This window comes from Plecotus auritus, assembly GCF_963455305.1.
Source record: "Plecotus auritus genome assembly, chromosome: 5".
Classification (NCBI taxonomy): domain Eukaryota; kingdom Metazoa; phylum Chordata; class Mammalia; order Chiroptera; family Vespertilionidae; genus Plecotus; species Plecotus auritus.
The window spans coordinates 72,591,170-72,609,246 of NC_137776.1; the positions used below are offsets into that span (position 1 = coordinate 72,591,170).

Consider the following 18,077-nt stretch of genomic DNA (forward strand, 5'->3'; position numbering starts at 1 on the left):
TCAGAACCAAAAGGACGCGCAAAATGTAGGTAAAGGAGGGCGTGAGCCAAAACCTTTAGGGAGTTCCAGGAGGGGCCCGAGGGAGGGAAATTAGGACGCGCCGGCGAAGCAGGCGCCAGGAGGTGCAAGCTCCACGGCCGGTAGAGGTGGCGGGGAAGGAGCCGGGGACGCGCTGGGGCCCTGAAGATCCAGCAGGCCCGGCAGAGGAACCGGGATGGGGAGAGAAGGGGCCGGCAGGAAAACTGCTAGAGGAAGCCCAGGCTGACCCAGTGAGCAGCGAAGACCTCCCAGGAGGAAAGAGAAGGTGCCAATGCAAGCCTACAAGTCTAGGGGGTTGGGGAAGGTGCAAAAGAGCTGAAGGGGCTGACAGAGATGCTGACGAGAGAAGGGAAAGGGCGTGCGGGCGGAAGAAGCGCAGGGAGGCCCTCGCAGTGGGCAGGTGCGGAGTGGAACGGTGGCCGTGAACTAGGGCAGCCGGCTCACGCGGGCGGACCGGAGGCTGAGCCAGAGACACCTCACCCGCAGCGTCCGGCTGTGCGGGGGCGGAGCCTCGAGGACGTGGGCGGGTCTAGGGGCGGGGCCTGCGCCTGACGCACCCGTGGCCGCAGCGGCCGAGGCCCGGGAGGGGCGGCGGCGGTCGCGAGGGTGGGGTGCGGCGTCAGCGCGTCGCCGGCTGGGCCGCGCCGGTGGCCAGGAGGGAGAGACTAAGAGGAGGAGGCGGAGGAGTAAGAGGAGGAGGAGGTGGTGAGTAGGCTCCGGGCTGGGGAGCTGCGCGGGCTGTGGGGGGTTGGGGGGGAAGGCGGGGAGCGCGGCCCCTCCCCTCTCGGACGCCCGCCTCGCGGGGCCGCGCGGCGCGGAGTTCCCAGAGGGGTAGTGGCGGCGTGGGGAGCCGGTGGGGGGGAGGGGGGGGTCGGGGGGCGGAGCTGAGGGCCGCGCGGGCGGCGTGCTTCTCGGGCGCACGCGCTGCGCTCCCTGCGCCGCAGTCGGTTCCGTGCCCCTAGGGGGGACCCTGCGGACCTCTGCACGCTGGCCATTTTCTGATTTCATATTCTCGGGTTCTGCGCGCCCGGCCTGCGGGCTCCCCGCGGTCCGATGGCGCCGTCGCCCTTGCGCCGCCGCGAAGGGCGGGTGGGGCGCGTCACCTTCGCGCGGGGAGATGGGAGGCCGGGTTCCGGATCGGCCGGAGTAGACGGAGGGGCCTCCGCGCCGACCTAGACACTGCGGGTCGGTGGCCCCTGGCGACGTGCGCCCCAGGTCTTCCCTGAGGGGCCCTTTGCGCGTGGCCCTGGTATCACCTTCACTTTTCCGACCTCGCTAGCTGCCCCGCCCCGTGTCTGCAGAGGCTAAAGAGCTCACTCTGCCCACCCAGGATCGACCCAGGAGGGTCCAGCGTGTGCTTACTTTGATCAGGATCCTGACTGTTGGGGTGGAAAGGGTCTCTGAATTTAAGTCATGTAAATCCAGCCATGTACCCAGTCTAGTCATTTAACCTTTAGTCCCGAGGGCTTTCTCTTTTTTCCCTCTCCCAAATACAACTTCTAGAGTCTTCTGAGAACTGTACTGCATTAGATTATATCTTTGAGATAATTCTTAAGTTGGCGCCTTGAGTCAAGGTGACTGGAGGTTCAAAGAGGAGGCTTGACACTTTTTCCTCCACCTGTACCAGTTTGAAATGGAAAACGTGAGTTGAAATCAGGTTGGAAACTGATTTTCCACAAGAGGTGGGTTTCAGAATGCAGCCCCCGGGTGCCGCCGTGGCGCCCCTTGGTTATTTGGTGTTCCCCCTGCCGCTGATTTTAAAGCTCACGTGGTGGTCAGGTGAAGGGGCTGCTGAAAAGAAGTCTAATATAATTCCATAGAGCCATTTTATTGGGTTCTATTAACCTGTTTAACCTTAAGCTAAAGCATGGCAGGAGTTTTGTGTAGGAGCCCACATACCAAGCGCAGTATTGAATTTTAATTAGTGCATTACAGGTCTAAAGTGGAATAGATTCTCCTCAGCTCCCACTTCCTGTTGTTTTATATTTTCCCTAGGATTTTATGTTTAATGAAACAGTTTTAGTATTGAGGGTTGAAAGAGTACCTTTTGATTCATGAAACTTTCTTTGACAAGCTTGAAAACTGAGTAGGTAAACTCTGAAGTATGATACTGAGATAAGGTAGGAAACGGAATTTTTAAGATGGCTTCTTGACACTGTTTTGAAACTGCATTGACATTTTAATCTCCACGACCACAGATGTACAGAGTTTTCTATGTGTAAGGGACTCTGGCAGTTTAATCCAACCCCATTATTTTACTGAGAGAAATTAATCAGAGAAAGTTACTTGAGGAGATTTAAAAGGAGCTGAAGACTTCATTAACTAGATACTTAAGTAGATAATTCAGACTTCCCCCATGGATATTTCTGTATGAAAATTCGTTTTGATTATGGTATCTTATAAACAGTCAAGTAATTACAAATTTTTATTTTTTCCTCCCCGGTTTTGAGTAATTGCCTTAATTAGTGATTTGTACCCATTAGAAGCAAGTGATACAAATTATTTATAGTTAAGAAATGTTTACTTTCTATCAATTGAAATAGTACTTTCCAGTTAGTTTCGATTTAGTAATTATGTATTTTTATTTCAAGAATGTTTATTTACGTTATTGATTCTGATAGTCCAGGCATGGGAGATAGGCATTTCAAGAGTCTCAGTGTTGGGTGTCTATAACCTTGATATTAATTAGGAATAAAGGTCCTATACACATGTAGTAACCAAATTCCAGCATCCCCAGCACCATCACTTAGTGGTCCTCAAATGCAGAAGTCCTGAAGCCCTTGCTGGGGTGGGGTGAATTCTTTGCATCTCTCACGCCACAGTGCTTAGCGCAGGCATTTAGTAAATACTTCTTGGCTTGTGTGCACTTTTCCTGGTGGCTTCATCAAAGATGGACCATGTCTTATCTGTGTTTGCCTTGTGTCAAGTGTAGTGGGCACTCTGTAAATGCTTGTAGTCTTGAGTTTAACCAAATTTAAGACCGTAGCCAAGTGTCCTGGAAGTCATAATCATTATATTGTAAACTTGAAATATTTCTGTTTTGTGTGTGTGTGTGTGTGTGTGTGTGTTGAATCAGATACTCTACTAGGCTGAAATCCAGTATTGAAAGATAGCAGGTATCACATATATTAGAAAAATGGGGGGGGGGGGAATTTAACATTGAGAATTTTGATCTTTAACATGTTACTGTGACATTGGGAAAGGACACCTTTATTTAAATTTTTTTTGGTAGAACACCCTAAGCTAATATGACTTTTCCACTGGAATGAAGTTTGACAACCATGAATTGAATGACCCTAATTGTTACTGTAGGGCCATTTTAAAGCCTTGGTTTCACTTTATAAGTATATCTTTTTCAGCATATAGACCTTTGTAAGAAACATGATTTTGGGGCCCTGGCCCTATAGCTCACTTAACCAAGCATCGTCCCGATACACCAAGGTTGTAGAATTGTGAGAATAAGCAAGTCATCTTCTCGGTCAAAGAATAGTTTAGACAGCTGCCGTTTTGGACTGCGTGACCTGGCAGCCACCATGTTGGCCACATGGCTTGCAGCTCCCCTGGGGGCTGCCATCTTGAAACAGCAAAGGCCATCCCCTCCTTTTGAATTAGCCATTACAAAAGACTGTGCCTGAGCTCCAATCAAGAGCAAAGGACAGGTCACCTGCCACCTGCTCGTTGTGCACATGCTTCCAGACCATGTGTGCGCACCCTTCTACATAGAAGTAAAGATTTTGCCTTGCTGCCTGGCTCCTGAGTATGTTTTGTATTCTACCAGGACCCCTGACTTGGGGGGCTCGCCTTATTTCTAACAGGTTCTATCCCAGTCAGGGCACATACAAGAATCAACCAATTAATGCATAAATAAATGGAACAACAAATAGATGTTTCTCTCTCTTCTGTTTCCCTTATTCATTCTCTCTCTCTCAAAAAAAAAAAAAAAAAAAAAGAAAAGAAAAGAAAAGAAAAGAAAAAAGAATGAAAAGAAAAATGACTTTGAGAGCCTGGCTACCTTGGTAAGGTGTCTGGAATTGATACTTTACAGTTTTGGGGGCTATGCTAGATAGTTCATGCTTCATGTTGGTAATACAGCTAACAAGAAAAAAAAAAAAAAAAAACCCATACAGTGAAACCACTGTATTTTCTTTTTCTCTAAGTCTTAATCACCTTTTTCTTTAATAGATCAGAATAGCATGTTTTGTTTATTTAAAAAATTGAGGAAAATGGTCAAGCAGCTTTTTTCTTTAATAGATTAGCATGTTTTGTTTATTTAAAAAAATTAACTGAGCACAATTGTCAAGTATTTCTTTTGGAAAGTACCACCACTCCACCCTTTGAATAGCCTTGGCAAATAATGTTTGGGCAAATGCAGGGCCAATTCCATAGAGCAATTCCTATTTGAATATGTAGTCATATAAATAATAGCCTTGACAGGAACAACATCTTTGGACTACATGCATTTTTCTTTCTACTGACACTATTACTGAAAACAGTTATGCAATAGAGTAGGATGGTGTTTAATTTATAGGGGGCAAATAATTATACATCTAACTTTGCTGGATCTTATGTCAGTTCTAGTCTACTCAGCCTGCCTACTGCCAATGTTGTCCCTTCTACCCACTTCTTAAATGGATTTTTAAGATTGAAATACATGAAGACTCCTATCCTTTTCAGGAGGTGGGATATGGAACTATTCTGGTTCTCTGAGCATTTATTGTTCACAGAGGTATGGTGTTTCACTTTACCCTTGGCATGTACTCAGTTTGTGAGATTCTCAGTTTTAAAAATACTGTACTTACATTAGGAATTTTGAACTACATGGCATAAACATCTTAATGAAGTGTGTGTGGAGCATCTAGAATATATCAACATAGAATTAGGATATAGAATCAGGCAATTAGTAAGAAATAGGAAGGATATCTAGTTCTTTTCTCTGACACGTGAAGGTCATACTTCAGTCCTTTAAACAGATGACAACTTTTTTTTTGAATGTTTATTTTTAAAGATAAGCAGAGAAGCAATTCTACAGCCTTTCTTTGGTAATTGTTAAATAGTTCATAGAAATAATAAGTTGCTTGTATGGTTCCTTTTTGTATTCCAGATCCCTTGTGGACCTGGAACCTCTTTTAAGTCTGCTTAGAACTCTAACAGCTTGGCCATTTCCCTCTGCTCCTGCCATCCCTACTCCCCTCAGGCAGCTGGGACCTGTTTTGGTCCAGGGTAAAACTTGCAGAGGCAAGATACCCTGTTACTGTCTTCTGGACTCGGCTCACTTGGATTGATCCCTTAGATACTGGGAACAGGCCAGCTAGCTGAGAGCTGTGCTCTTTGGCTGTTACAATTTGAGCTCTTCTGAAGGGTTAACTTTTCATTTGCATCAGGTACTCTACACCCTGAATTCATGCACTCATTTCTTTGACCCTTTTCCTGACTACCTTGCTATTGGGTTCTCTTCTGCCTTCTTAGCTCAGTCACTTAATGGGTGATTTTCATTCGGTTTCAAAGGTAGCTCCTTCTTTTCTTTCTTTTTTTTTTTTTTTAATATATTTTATTGATATTTTACAGAGAGGAAGGGAGAGGGATAGAGAGTTAGAAACATCGATGAGAGAGAAACATCGATCAGCTGCCTCCTGCACACCTCCTACTGGGGATGTGCCCGCAACCAAGGTACATGCCCTTGACCGGAATCGAACCTGGGACCTTTCAGTCCGCAGGCTGACGCTCTATCCACTGAGCCAAACCGGTTTCGGCGGTAGCTCCTTATTTTCAAATGCTTGTTTTTCTACTTCTGTCTTCTCTTAGTTTTGAGCTTTTCATTGACTAAATACCTGTTATAGTCTCCCATAACACATCTGTTCATTACCTGTGTTTCCTTCTAGACTGAGTGTACCAGGCGTATTGGGACCGATTTCTGTGCGGTTTGTGGCAGTGTCGCCAGTACTCAGTACAGTGCTTGGCACATAGTAGATGATAAGTAAATAACTGATTAGATATAAGTTCACCCTAACAGTAAATCTGTTACTAGCATGGAAAACCAGTGTTCATATAGAAACTTAGAATTCATACAAGAAGTTTAGACATTTCATCATTAGCACTAGAGAGTCTATGTCTGAAATTATAAGCACATTCTTATAAAAAAGCTTCATTAGTCATCTGACAGGGAATTTATTTAAGAAGAAAAGATACAATTTTCACCATGTATTGTTAGGAGTTACACATTTCAATTTTTCTTGAGTTTGATTAATATGTTATATATTATTTTATACTTCTTACACATAGAAGTTTTATGGCACTATAAAAAAGTGAATTTAATGGCCCTATTTTTGTTCATTAGTAATTATATACTAAAAAGTAAATTCTCATTAAAAGGCCCTTAAATGCCTGCTCATAAAAAGGAGAGACCGCTTTGATTTTGTTCTCCATACAATCCCAATTATTGTATTGAGGCAAGTCATCAAACTCTTTAGTAGTCTAAACCTTTAATTTGGTTTCAGAACAGTAGTCATGTATTGAATATCCAAATTACCATGTCTTTAACAAGTAGTGCAAACACTGTATATTAAAAAGGTAATGACCATAACTGTTCTTGTGGAATTTCTTAGGCTAATTTTTTAAAGAGGATTTTTAAACTAAATTTCCCATGAAGGCCAAAAATCTCATACTTTTAATGATAGTGCAGTTTGCATGTATGTGTAGAAGAGGGGGTGGTAATTTTTGTAGTGGTATTTTTAAGTGGACAGTTTACTAATTATGTTGAGGGTAAACACTTTACAACTCTGAAAGGAAAACTTCAATTATCTGAATGAAATGAGGTACATGAAATTAATTCAGATAAGTGGGGGAATCCTTAGTGTAAATGATGCATGTCAAGGGACATGACCTCAATCATGATTTTTTTTTTCTCTATATATCAGCTGCTATTACATTATGAGATTGTGATTCTTTTGGTCATGCTAGGAATCATTGATGGGAAGAAGTAAAGTTTGTTCAGTCGTTTTTTTTTTTTTCCCTTTGCCACAGAGGGAATCCAGAATGTGACAAGCATAATTGCTCACCTCTTGCTTTTTCTGCCTGCCCTTTTAGGTGGTATACCACAGCCTTCCATTTTGTCACCTTCCTGTCAGATGTCGAATGTGTGTGGGGACTCCTTGAAAATACAGTTTATTTGAAATAAAAGCCATACTCCTGTCCAAACTCAAGATGTTTATACTTCCTATAAGTTGACTTACAGCAAGCTGTAAGGGTGCATTGAGCTGTAAAAACTTTGATTTCTTCCCTGACCCCCTTAGGGTTTAATATTAAGCAGCATCTTTGCCATGTACACCCTTAAAATAGAAACAGATATTGGAACATAACCCCTGACCTTTACAGATCCTAACTTGAAATGAAAATTTTACTGATTGATTAGAGTTTAAGAAAGTTTCACGAAAATGATTTTTGCTGCCATTTACTAAGGCTTGCAGCATTCCAGGGCCCCTGGCATCTGAAGGATATTCTGTAATTTGCAGATAGCCCTGTAGCTGAGATGACAAATTCCTTTAGGCTTTTCTTGTTTTGTTTTTAAAGGGAGGCAAGATTATCTCAGCCTCAGAGATGTGTACTGATACCTCTGAAGTGAATTTTACTTCTTTTATTCAACATTACCTATAGATGCTTTTCTTAAAGAAAACATTGCTCTCTTACATTGCTCCTGTTTTCAGCATGCACCAGCTTCCTTTTCACCTCTAGGTCTTTGAGATATAAAGTGATTTATATCTTGGTTGCTTTGGGTGGAGTGGATATGTTATCAGCAAGCTCTGTATCCAGACCTCTTGAGCAAATCCTAGGTCATTGCCTGAGACCTTCTTAAATATATGTAGGCTGTGAGATTGAATATTTTAGGCTTTAGGGTCAGTCCAAACTAATTTTGACTCTGCTCTTTCCTCATCTGCAATGTGGGCATAATATCACTGGGTATATTGAAATTTTTTGTTTATTTGTTTGTTAATCCTCATCCTGGGCTATTTTTTTCATTGATTTTTTTTTTTTTTTTAGAGAGGGTGGAAGGGAGGTAAGGAGGGAGGAAAGGAAAAAGGAAGGAGGGAGGGAAGGAGAGAGAGAAACATCAATGTGAGAGAGACACATTGATTGGTTGCCTTCCGCACTCACCCTGAAGGGGGTGGGGATTGAACCTGCCACCCAGGTAAGTGCCCTTGTTGACTGGGAAACCCGAGACCCCTTGGTGCGAGGGACCAACGCTCTAACCACTTCGCAACATGGCGCAGGCCACAGTGAGTGTTTTTAAAAGAGTAATTAATCTTAGTTGCATTGATTTATTGTTATATACAGATAAGTGTTTAATAATGTGAAGTAATGAGCTATTTACCTGTCATTGACTATTTTATAAAGAAGTAGGTTTTGTTCCATTTGATGATAGAAATAATCAGAGTAATTAAATCTTTTTAAATAGGGATCTTGCTCAGATGATTTATAACTATGTGAGACTCTTGCAACCATCAATCTATTTTTATACAAAGGATATACTGATGGTGTGGTATAGAGAGGCAGAGTATGTAGTGTTCTCATAGGAGTAAGACAGACTTGGATTTGTATATAGATGATACAACACTTGGATTATCTTGGACAGGGTACTTTATTATTTTATTCAAATTTTCATCTGTAAAATGGGTAATACAAGTATAAAGAATGGTAAAGGGTAAAAAAGGACAATAGAAAGGTTGTTGTAAAGACAAGAGATGAGGTATACAAAATACTTAATAACTGAATCCATAAATACCGATAGTTATTGTGATCCTGGACAAGTGACTTCCCCTCATTTCACCTTAGGTTTTCTTATCTGTAGCATAAATATATCAGAGAACTCATAGAGTTATTTTGAGGATTAAATGAGATAATGCTTGTAAGTGCTCATTAAATATTAAATTCTATTATTTGTATTAATTCAGTTTAGAATAAATTGAACCAATTTTGGGTTAAAATAAAAGAATTTTACAGCTGTGTAATGTATTTCTTAAATTGGGGGATATTTAGTATGGATTTGGGATGGCAACTTATTCATAGCTTTTAGTGTTTTCTTAAGACAATAGTTCTCAAATTGTGTCCATCCATACCTGTGGAGGTTGCTAAGACCCTTTCAGGGGATCCATGATATTGAAACTATTTTCTTTTTTAATATTTTTATTGCTTTCAGAGAGGAAGGAGAGGAAGATAGAGAGAGAAACATCAATGATGAGAATCATTGATCTGCTGCCTCCTGCCCGGCCCTCACTGGGGATGAGCCCGCAACCCAGGCATGTGCCCTTGACTGGAATCGAACCCAGGACCCTTCAGTCCATAGATTGACACCCTATCCACTGAGCCAAACTGGCCAGGGCTGAAATTATTTTCATAGTGACACTAACTCTTTGCCTTTTTCACTGCTTTGACATTGATCCTGATGATAGTACAGCAATGGTGGGTAAAACTGTGGGCATTTTAGTAGGTATTAAATGGCAGTGGCACCAAAGTATGTTAGTATTCATTGTATTCTTCACTGCCATGCATTCACAGTTTTGAGAAAAGCCAGTTTTACTTAAGAATACCCTTGATGGCCCTAGCCGGCTTGGTTCAGTGGATAGAGCGTCAGCCTGCAGACTGGTTCGATTCTGGCCAAGGGCACATGCCTGGATTGTGGGCTTGATCCCCAGTGGGGGGGGGGGGGGGGGCGTGCAGGACACAGCCGATCAATGATTCTCTCTCATCATGGTTGTTTCTATCTCTCTCTCCTTCTCCCTTCCTCTCTGAAATCAATAAAGAAATATATTAAAAAAAAAGAATACCCTTGATGAAGCAGTATAAATTAATTTTATTAAATCTTGATCACTGAGTACACTGTTTTAATATGCTATATGATGAGATAGGAAATATGCAAAAAGCACTTCTGCAATCCCGAGTACATTGGTTTTCTTAAGGAAAACCCTTAAGTGATTTTTTTGAGTTGCTAGCTGAACTAGCTGTATTTTTATTTATTTTTTTAATTGTTTAAAATATTACATATATTAGTACATATATCTCCTTTTTTTCCCCATTGACCTTCCCCCAGCCTCCCCTACCCCCTGTCTCATGCCCTCATCCCACCCACCCACCCCAGTGTCTTGTGTCCACTGGTGTGCTTATATGCATGCATACAAGTCCTTTGGTTGATCTATTTCCCTCCCTCCCCAACACTCCCCAGCCTTGCTGTAATTTGACAGTCTGTTCAGTGCTTTACTGCCTCTGTATCATCTTTTTTTTTTTTTTTAAATATATTTTATTGATATTTCACAGAGAGGAAGGGAGAGGAATAGAGAGCTAGAAACATCGATGAGAGAGAAACATCGATCAGCTGCCTCCTGCACACCTCCCACTGGGATGTGCCCGCAACCAATGTACATGCCCTTGACCGGAATCGAACCCGGGACCTTTCAGTCCGCAGGCTGACGCTCTATCCACTGAGCCAAACCGGTTTTGGCTCTGTATCATCTTTTTATTCATAGGTTATAATATTCTTTATTTTCCATAAATGAGTGAGATCATGTGGTATTTTTCTTTCATTGCCTGGCTTATTTCACTTAACATAATGCTCTCCAGGTCCATTCATGCTGCTGCAAATGGTAAGAATTCCTTCTTTTTAATAGCAGCATAGTATTCCATTATGTAGATGTACCATAGTTTTCTAATCCACTCATCTGCTGATGGGCATTTAGTCTGTTTCCAAATCTTAGCTATGGAGAATTGTGGTGCTATGAGCATAGAGGTGCATCTATCCTTTCTAATTGGTGTTTCTAGTTTCTTGGGATATAGTCCTAGAAGTGGGATTACTGGGTCAAATGGGAGCTCCATTTTTAGTTTTTTGAGGAAACTCCATACTGTTCTCCACAGTGGCTGCACCAGTCTGCATTCCCACCAGCAGTGCACGAGGGTTCCTTTTACTCCGCATCCTCGCCAGCACTTGTCATTTTGTTGATGGTTGCCATTCTGACAGGTGTGAGATGGTACCGCATTGACGTTTTGTTTTGCATCTCTTGGATAATTAGTGACTTTGAGCATGTTTTCATAGGTCTCTTGGCCTTCTGTCTTCTTTCGAAAAGATTCTATTTAGGTCCGTTGCCCATTTTTTTATTGGACCATTTATCTTCCTTTTATTAAGTTGTATAAGTTCCCTGTAGATGTTGGAGATTAAACCTTTATCAGTATTAACATTTGCAAATATGTTCTCCCATACTGTGGGCTTTCTTGTTGTTTTGTTGATGGTTTCTTTTGCTGTGCAAAAGCTTTTTATTTTGATGTAGTCCCATTTGTTTATTTTCTCTTTAGCTTGTATTGCCCTAGGAGTGGTATCGGTGAAGAAATTGCTTCGGCATATGTCTGAGATTTCTCTGCCTGTGGATTCATCTAGTATTTTTATGGTTTACCATCTTATGTTTAAGTCCTGTATCCATTTTGAATTTATTTTTGTGTATGGTGTAAGTTGGTGGTCTAGTTTCATTTTTTTTGCATGTATCTGTCCAATTTTCCCAACACCATTTATTGAAGAGACTGTCTTGACTCCATTGTATGTTCATGCCTCCTTTGTCAAATATTAATTGAGCATAGTGGTTTGGGTCGATATCTGGATATTCTATTCTATTCCATTGGTCTATATGTCTGTTCTTGTGCCAGTACCAGGCTGTTTTGAGAACAGTGGCTTTGTAGTACAGCTTGAAATCTGGTATTGAGATCCCCCCTACTTTGTTCTTCTTTCTCAGGATTGCTGTGGCTATTCGGGGTCTTTTTTTATTCCAGATGAATTTTTGGAGAGTTCTTTCTAGGTCTGTGAAATATGCCGTTGGTATTTTAATGGGGAGTGCATTGAATCTATAGATTGCTTTGGGTTGTGTGGACATTTTAATGATGTTGATTCTACCAATCCATGAACATGGTATGTTCTTCCATCTGTTTACGTCTTCCTCTATCTCTTTTTTCAGTGTCCTGTAGTTTTCCGCGTTTGGGTCTTTTACCTCCTTTGTTAAGTTTATTCCTAGGTATCTTAATTTTTTTGGTGCGATGGTAAATGGGATTGCTTTTTTAGTCTCTCTTTCTGTAAGTTCACTATTGGTATATAGAAATGCCGTAGATTTCTTGGCGTTAATTTTGTATCCTGCTACATTGCCGAATTCATCTATTAGTTTTTTGATGGAGTCTTTCAGGTTTTTTATGTACATTATCATGTCATCTGCAAATAAGGACAGCTTTACTTCTTCTTTTCCAATTTGGATGCCTTTTATTTCTTCTTCTTGTCTAATTGCAATGGCTAATACTCCAAGTACTATGTCGAACAGGAGTGGTGAGAGTGGACATCCCTGTCTTGTTCCTGTTCTTAGGGGAAATGGTTTTAGTTTTTGCCCATTGAGTATGATGTTAGCTGTGGGTTTATCATATATGGCTTTTATTATGTTGAGGTATGATCCTTCTATTCCCACCTTAATGAGAGTTTTTATCAAGAAGGGGTGTTGGATTTTGTCAAATGCTTTTTCTGCATCAATTGATATGACTATGTGATTTTTATCTCTCAATTTGTTTATGTGATGTATCATGTTTATTGATTTGCGGATATTGTACCATCCTTGCATTCCTGGGATAAATCCTACTTGGTCATGGTGTATGATCTTTCGGATATACTGTTGGATCCGATTTGCTAGAATTTTGTTGAGGATTTTGGCATCTATGTTCATGAGGGATATTGGCCTATAATTCTCTTTCATTGTGTTGGCTGTATCTGGTTTTGGTATTAGGGTGATGCTGGCTTCATAGAAGGAGCTTGGAAGTGTTCCTTCCTCTTGAATTTTTTTGGAATAGTCTGAGGAGGATAGGTTTTAGTTCTTCCTTGAATGTTTGGTAAAACTCCCTGGTGAAGCTGTCTGGCCCTGGGCTTTTGTTTGCTGGAAGCTTTTTGATGACTGCTTCAATTTCTTCCATAGTTATTGGCTTATTGAGATGTTTAGATTCTTCCTGATTGAGTTTTGGAAGGTTATATTTTTCTCGGAATATGTCCATTTCCTCCAGGTTTTCCAGTTTGTTGGAATAGAGTTGTTCATAGTATTTTTTAACAATCCTTTGTATTTCGGTGAGGTCTGTTGTTATTTCACCTCTTTCATTTCTGATTTTGTTTATTTGGGTCCTCTCTCTTTGCTTCTTGGTGAGCCTGGCTAGACGTTCATCAATCTTGTTTATCCTTTCAAAGAACCAGCTCTTGGTTTTGTTGATCCTTTGTATTGATTTTTTGGTCTCAATGTCATTTATCGCCCCTCTGATCTTTATTATTTCCTTCCTTCTGCTTACATTGGGCTTCTCTTGTTGCTCTTCTACTAACTCTTTGAGTTGTAGGGTTAGGTAATTTATTACCATTTTTTCTTGTTTTTTTTTTGCAGTAGGCTTGTAGTTCTGTGAACTTCCCTCTCAAGACTGCTGTTGCTGTGTCCCATAGATTTTGGATTGTCTTTTCATTGTCATTTGTTGCCATGATGTTTTTTTTTCTTCTTTGATCTCTCTGGTAACCCAGTCATTGTTTAATAGCATGCTGTTTAGTCTCCATGTATTTGATTTTTTTTTGGATTGTTTTTATTGTAGTTGATTTCCAGTTTTATGCCACTGTGATCTGAGCAGATGCTTGATATGATTTCTATCTTCTTGAATTTGAAGAGACTTTTGCCTATGACCCAACATATGGTCTATCTTTGAAAATGACCCATGTGCACTTGAGAAGAATGTATATTCTATGGCTTTGGGGTGAAATGTTCTGAAGATGTCAATTAATTCCATCTGATCTAGTGAGTCATTTAGGATTGATGTTTCTTTGTTGATTTTTTGTTTAGAGGATTTGCTGTCAATCTCTCCCTTGATATCCTCCAGGAGTTTTTTTTTTATGTATTTGGGTGCTCCTGTATTTGGTGCGTATATGTTTACCAGAGTTATTTCTTCTTGTTGGATTGCTCCCTTTAGTATTATGAAGTGGCCTTCCTTATCTCTTGTTATGTCCTTCACTTTGAGATCTAATTTGTCAGATATAAGTATTGCTACCCCAGCTTTTTTTTATTTCCATTCGCCTGAAAAACCTTTTTCCATCCCTTCAGCCTCAGTCTGTGTGCATCTTTTTTTCTGAGGTGTGTTTCTTGTAGACAGCAGATATATGGGTCGTGTTTTCTTATCCAATCCGTTACCCTATGTATTTTGGTGCATTTAATCCATTTACATTTAAAGTTATTATTGGTAGGTAATTATTTGTCACCATTTTTATTCTTTACCCATGTGTTCCTTCTCCACTTCCTATTTCTTTTTTTACAGCAGACCCTTTAGCATTTCTTGCATTGCTGGTTTGGTGGTAATAAATTCCCTTAGTCCTTTTTTGTCTGTGAAGCTCCTGATTTCACCTTCAATTTTGATTGATAGCCTTGCTGGGTACAGTATTTTTGGATTCAGACCCTTCCTTTGCATGACTTTGTATATTTCATTCCATTTCCTTCTGGCCTGATGAGTGTCTGTTGAGAAATCAGTTGCTAGTCTGATGGGAGTTCCTTTGTAGGTTACTTTCTGTCTCTCTCTGGCCACTTTTAAGATTCTTACTTTGTCGTTGGTGTTTGCCAATTTAATTATAATATGCCTTGGCGTCAGTCTTTTGGGATTCATTTTGTTTGGGACTTTGTGAGCTTCTTAGATTTGTGTGGGTTTTTTCTTCCCTATATCAGGGAAGTTTTCTGTCATTATTTCTTCAAGTAGGTTTTCTACTCCTTGCTCAGTTTCCTCTCCTTCTGGAACCCCTATTATGTGGATGTTGTTTTGTTTCATGTTGTCGCAAAGTTCCCTTAGGCTCTCCTACTGCTTTTTAATTTTTTTTTCTAGAAGCTGCTTAACTTGGGTATTTTTTCCTACCTTGTCTTCTAGCTCACTGATGTGGTCCTTTGCTTCTTCTAGTCTACTCTTGATGCTTTCTATTGAGTTCTTTACAGCAGTGATGTCATTTTTCATTTTTTCTTGGTTCTTCTTCATTTTCTCTTGGTTCTTACACATATTGTCAAATTTGTCTTCCATTCTTTTCAGCCACCTTAGGACCATTTCTCTGAATTCTTTCTCTGGCAGGTTGCTTGCCTCCATTTTGTTTACTTCCTTTTCTGGTGATGCCTCCTTTTCTTTCATATGCGGGCTGTTTCTTTGTCTCCCCATGATTTCTCTTCTCCAGGTGTCTGGTTATGTAGTTCTCTCTCTCCTGCGTTGATTTAAAGGCACAAAGTACAGCACAACCAGGTACAATGCACAAGGCACTGAACAGAAATGTATTCACGATGTTAATAGCCCCAAATAAAGGTGACCGCCAGAGAAAGGCAAATTAGAGAATAGGAGAGAAAGAAGAAGAGAGAAAAAAAAAAAAGGAGTGTAAAAATGAAATTGGGAAAAGGAAAAAAAAAGTAAGAGAGAAAAGAAAGAATATGAAAGAAGAGGGGAACAAACGATATATATGGGGAGAAAACTCTAATAGAACAGCCACTAATCCCAACAAATGCCAGCAACAAGTACCTGGAGATGAATACATACTACAAACAACAACTAATATCAAGCGAGGCAAGGGAAAACAGAAGCAAAAAACAAATAAAAACAAAACAAACAAACAAAAAAGAATAAGCAAAACAATCTCACAAGCATAAAATATCGATATCATCAACAATCAAGCAAACAACAACAAAAAGACAGAGAAAAACAATTTTTTGGATAGTGAAGACAGAGAAGAGAAAGCTGTGTATGGATTTGGAGCAGGGGATTGGAAATTAGATATATAAGTAGGGTGAAATTTTAACAGGAGGTAAAAAGAAAGAATAGGGAAAATCTATCCCAGGAAAAGGGTAAGAGAAACAAGACAACAAAAGGGGAAAAGTTAGAGAGTGATGGCATAAAGGTAAAGTGGAGAGAGAGTAAAATGATGCTAAAGGGAAGATGAAAATAGAATGTAGAACACTAATCCCAAAGTAAAATAAAGAGAAAATAAAATGATACTGTTTTTTTAAAAAAGGGTAAAATAGTAGTAGTAATAATACTGATTGAAAATAAAAATCTAATAATTAAAAGGTAAAATCAAGTAAGGAAAAAAAATTAGTTTCTTCAGATGAAAAAAATTAAAAAATAAAAATAAAATGTGCAGTAGTGAAGGTCATTCACTTTCTCTACTGTTCTGTTTGGCATGCCTATTTCCTAGTCAGGAGAGTATTGCAGTTCCCTGAGTTGTAAGCCAGTCCTGATTTTTAAGCAGGCAGTGTGTCTTAATTTCTTGTATTTCTTTATTTGTGTTTACACAAGAGTCAATTTGTGATTCAACCCCTGGGTGGCAGTGTTTCTGGATTGACCTCCGGGTCTATAGGTCCTCTCTAGCCAGTGCTTAGATCCTGCTTTCCCTGTGGCATTCAATACTGGTTTGTGGGATTGGGTTGCCCCAGAGCTGGTTCTCTGATGGTTATTCCCTGCTCTGATCCCCAGGTTCCAGAAAAACAACTTTCCCCTGCAGTCTCTTAGGGTGTTCCCAATTGGGTGATCCTATGTATTGGGCTTAGTATTCAGAAGCAAGGAATTAAAGGAAAAAGAAAAAACAAAAAAACAAACAAACAAAATAGCGTAAGTGTGCAAACTCTGGGGCTGTGCACAAGTCTGTGCAATCTTTTTTTCCCCCTTGGGTCTAAGCAGCCGGCACACTTTTAAAATTTTTAGGCTGTACTTTTGCGTCAGATCAAAATGGGTTGCTTTTAAGAGTTCCTTTCTGTTAGCAGCTCTGAGGATCCCCTTCCACATTCATGAATCACGCCAGCCCCAGCAGCAACGGATCTTTCTAGGCGCAGACTTCCCCCGGTCCTCCAGCTCCCGCAGTGCGCACGTTTCTCTCTCCTGCAGGGAGCAGAGACCTCACCTTATCCCAGGCGAAATCTGACCTTTCTATGGTGGAGTGTAGAGCTCCTCTGAATCCGCGTGTTTGCGCCAATTGGGGACCAGTGCTCTGGGGTTCGCAGCTGTTCGGTGGGAGCCGCAGTTGTAGATTTTCAGGCTTCTGGTAACATCCACTTTCCCTTTCAAGATGGCCCGGTCTCCGTGTCCGAGCGGGTCGCTGCAGGAGGGAACCCAGCAGCAGTCCCCAACCATCTCCTAGAGTATAGCTGTACCTCAACTCACCAACAAACACTCCCCGTGCTACCCTCAGCTTTTCTTTCTATCTGCTCCGGGACAAGGCTTGGGACACGTCTGTCTATTCCGCCTCCATTTTTTCATGATCTCTGAACTAGCTGTATTTTTCATGAAACATTTTTACATGAAAGAATGACAACCAGACAAACTGTGATTATTTGGAGTTAGATATTTGGCAGTCATTTTCTTGAAAATGAACAAAGTGAGACTGTCTCTTCAGGGAAAACAATTGACGGCATTTGATGCCAATGATAAAATTTGATCTTCCAAGTGAAAATTAAAATTTTGGTTAACTTGTATCACCTGCCCTGCTCTTGTCAGCTTTCCAATACATACTTTCCTGAAGGGGTGGATAGTGCTATTAATGAATGTGAGTTTTTGCTATGAAATTAATTAATTAATTATGTCATGTTTTGGAATATCTTTATAACTCAATGAACCAATATTTAAAAAGTGATCATTGTTACAAAACTATGGGTAAAAGACCCTTATAAAAAGCAAATAACAATACAAAATGTTCATGTGATATTAGATTCCATATTATAGCTAACTTGAATTGCTGCTTGTCAGGTTTTGGTGTAGTACCAAAAAAAATCCACAGTTATCCGAAAAGGCTATTAATAGTAACATGTACTTCTTTTTTTCTTAGTACACGTTTGTGTAGGGATACTTCTTTTCCCATATAGTTCAAGCAAAACAGTATATCACAACAGATTGAATGTGGAAGTAGATATGAAAATCGAGTTGTCTTCTACTAAGCTAGACCTGAAAGAAATTTCCAAAAGTTGTGAAACAGTATCATTTTTGTCACTAAGCTTTTTTTT

The 18,077-nt window shown here is 40.5% G+C and overlaps 1 protein-coding gene across 4 annotated transcripts in view; it reads left to right on the forward strand.

Annotated features, from left to right (window-relative positions):
* Positions 1 to 600: 600 nt before the first annotated feature.
* The window catches only part of GTDC1 (glycosyltransferase like domain containing 1), a 380,973-nt gene continuing 363,496 nt past the window's right edge, over positions 601 to 18,077 (forward strand). For all 4 annotated transcript variants that reach the window (XM_080671078.1, XM_080671081.1, XM_080671079.1 and 1 more), the window contains exon 1: positions 601 to 744. The gene's annotated coding sequence lies outside the window, so the exon portion shown is untranslated. The remainder of the gene's footprint in view (positions 745 to 18,077) is intronic.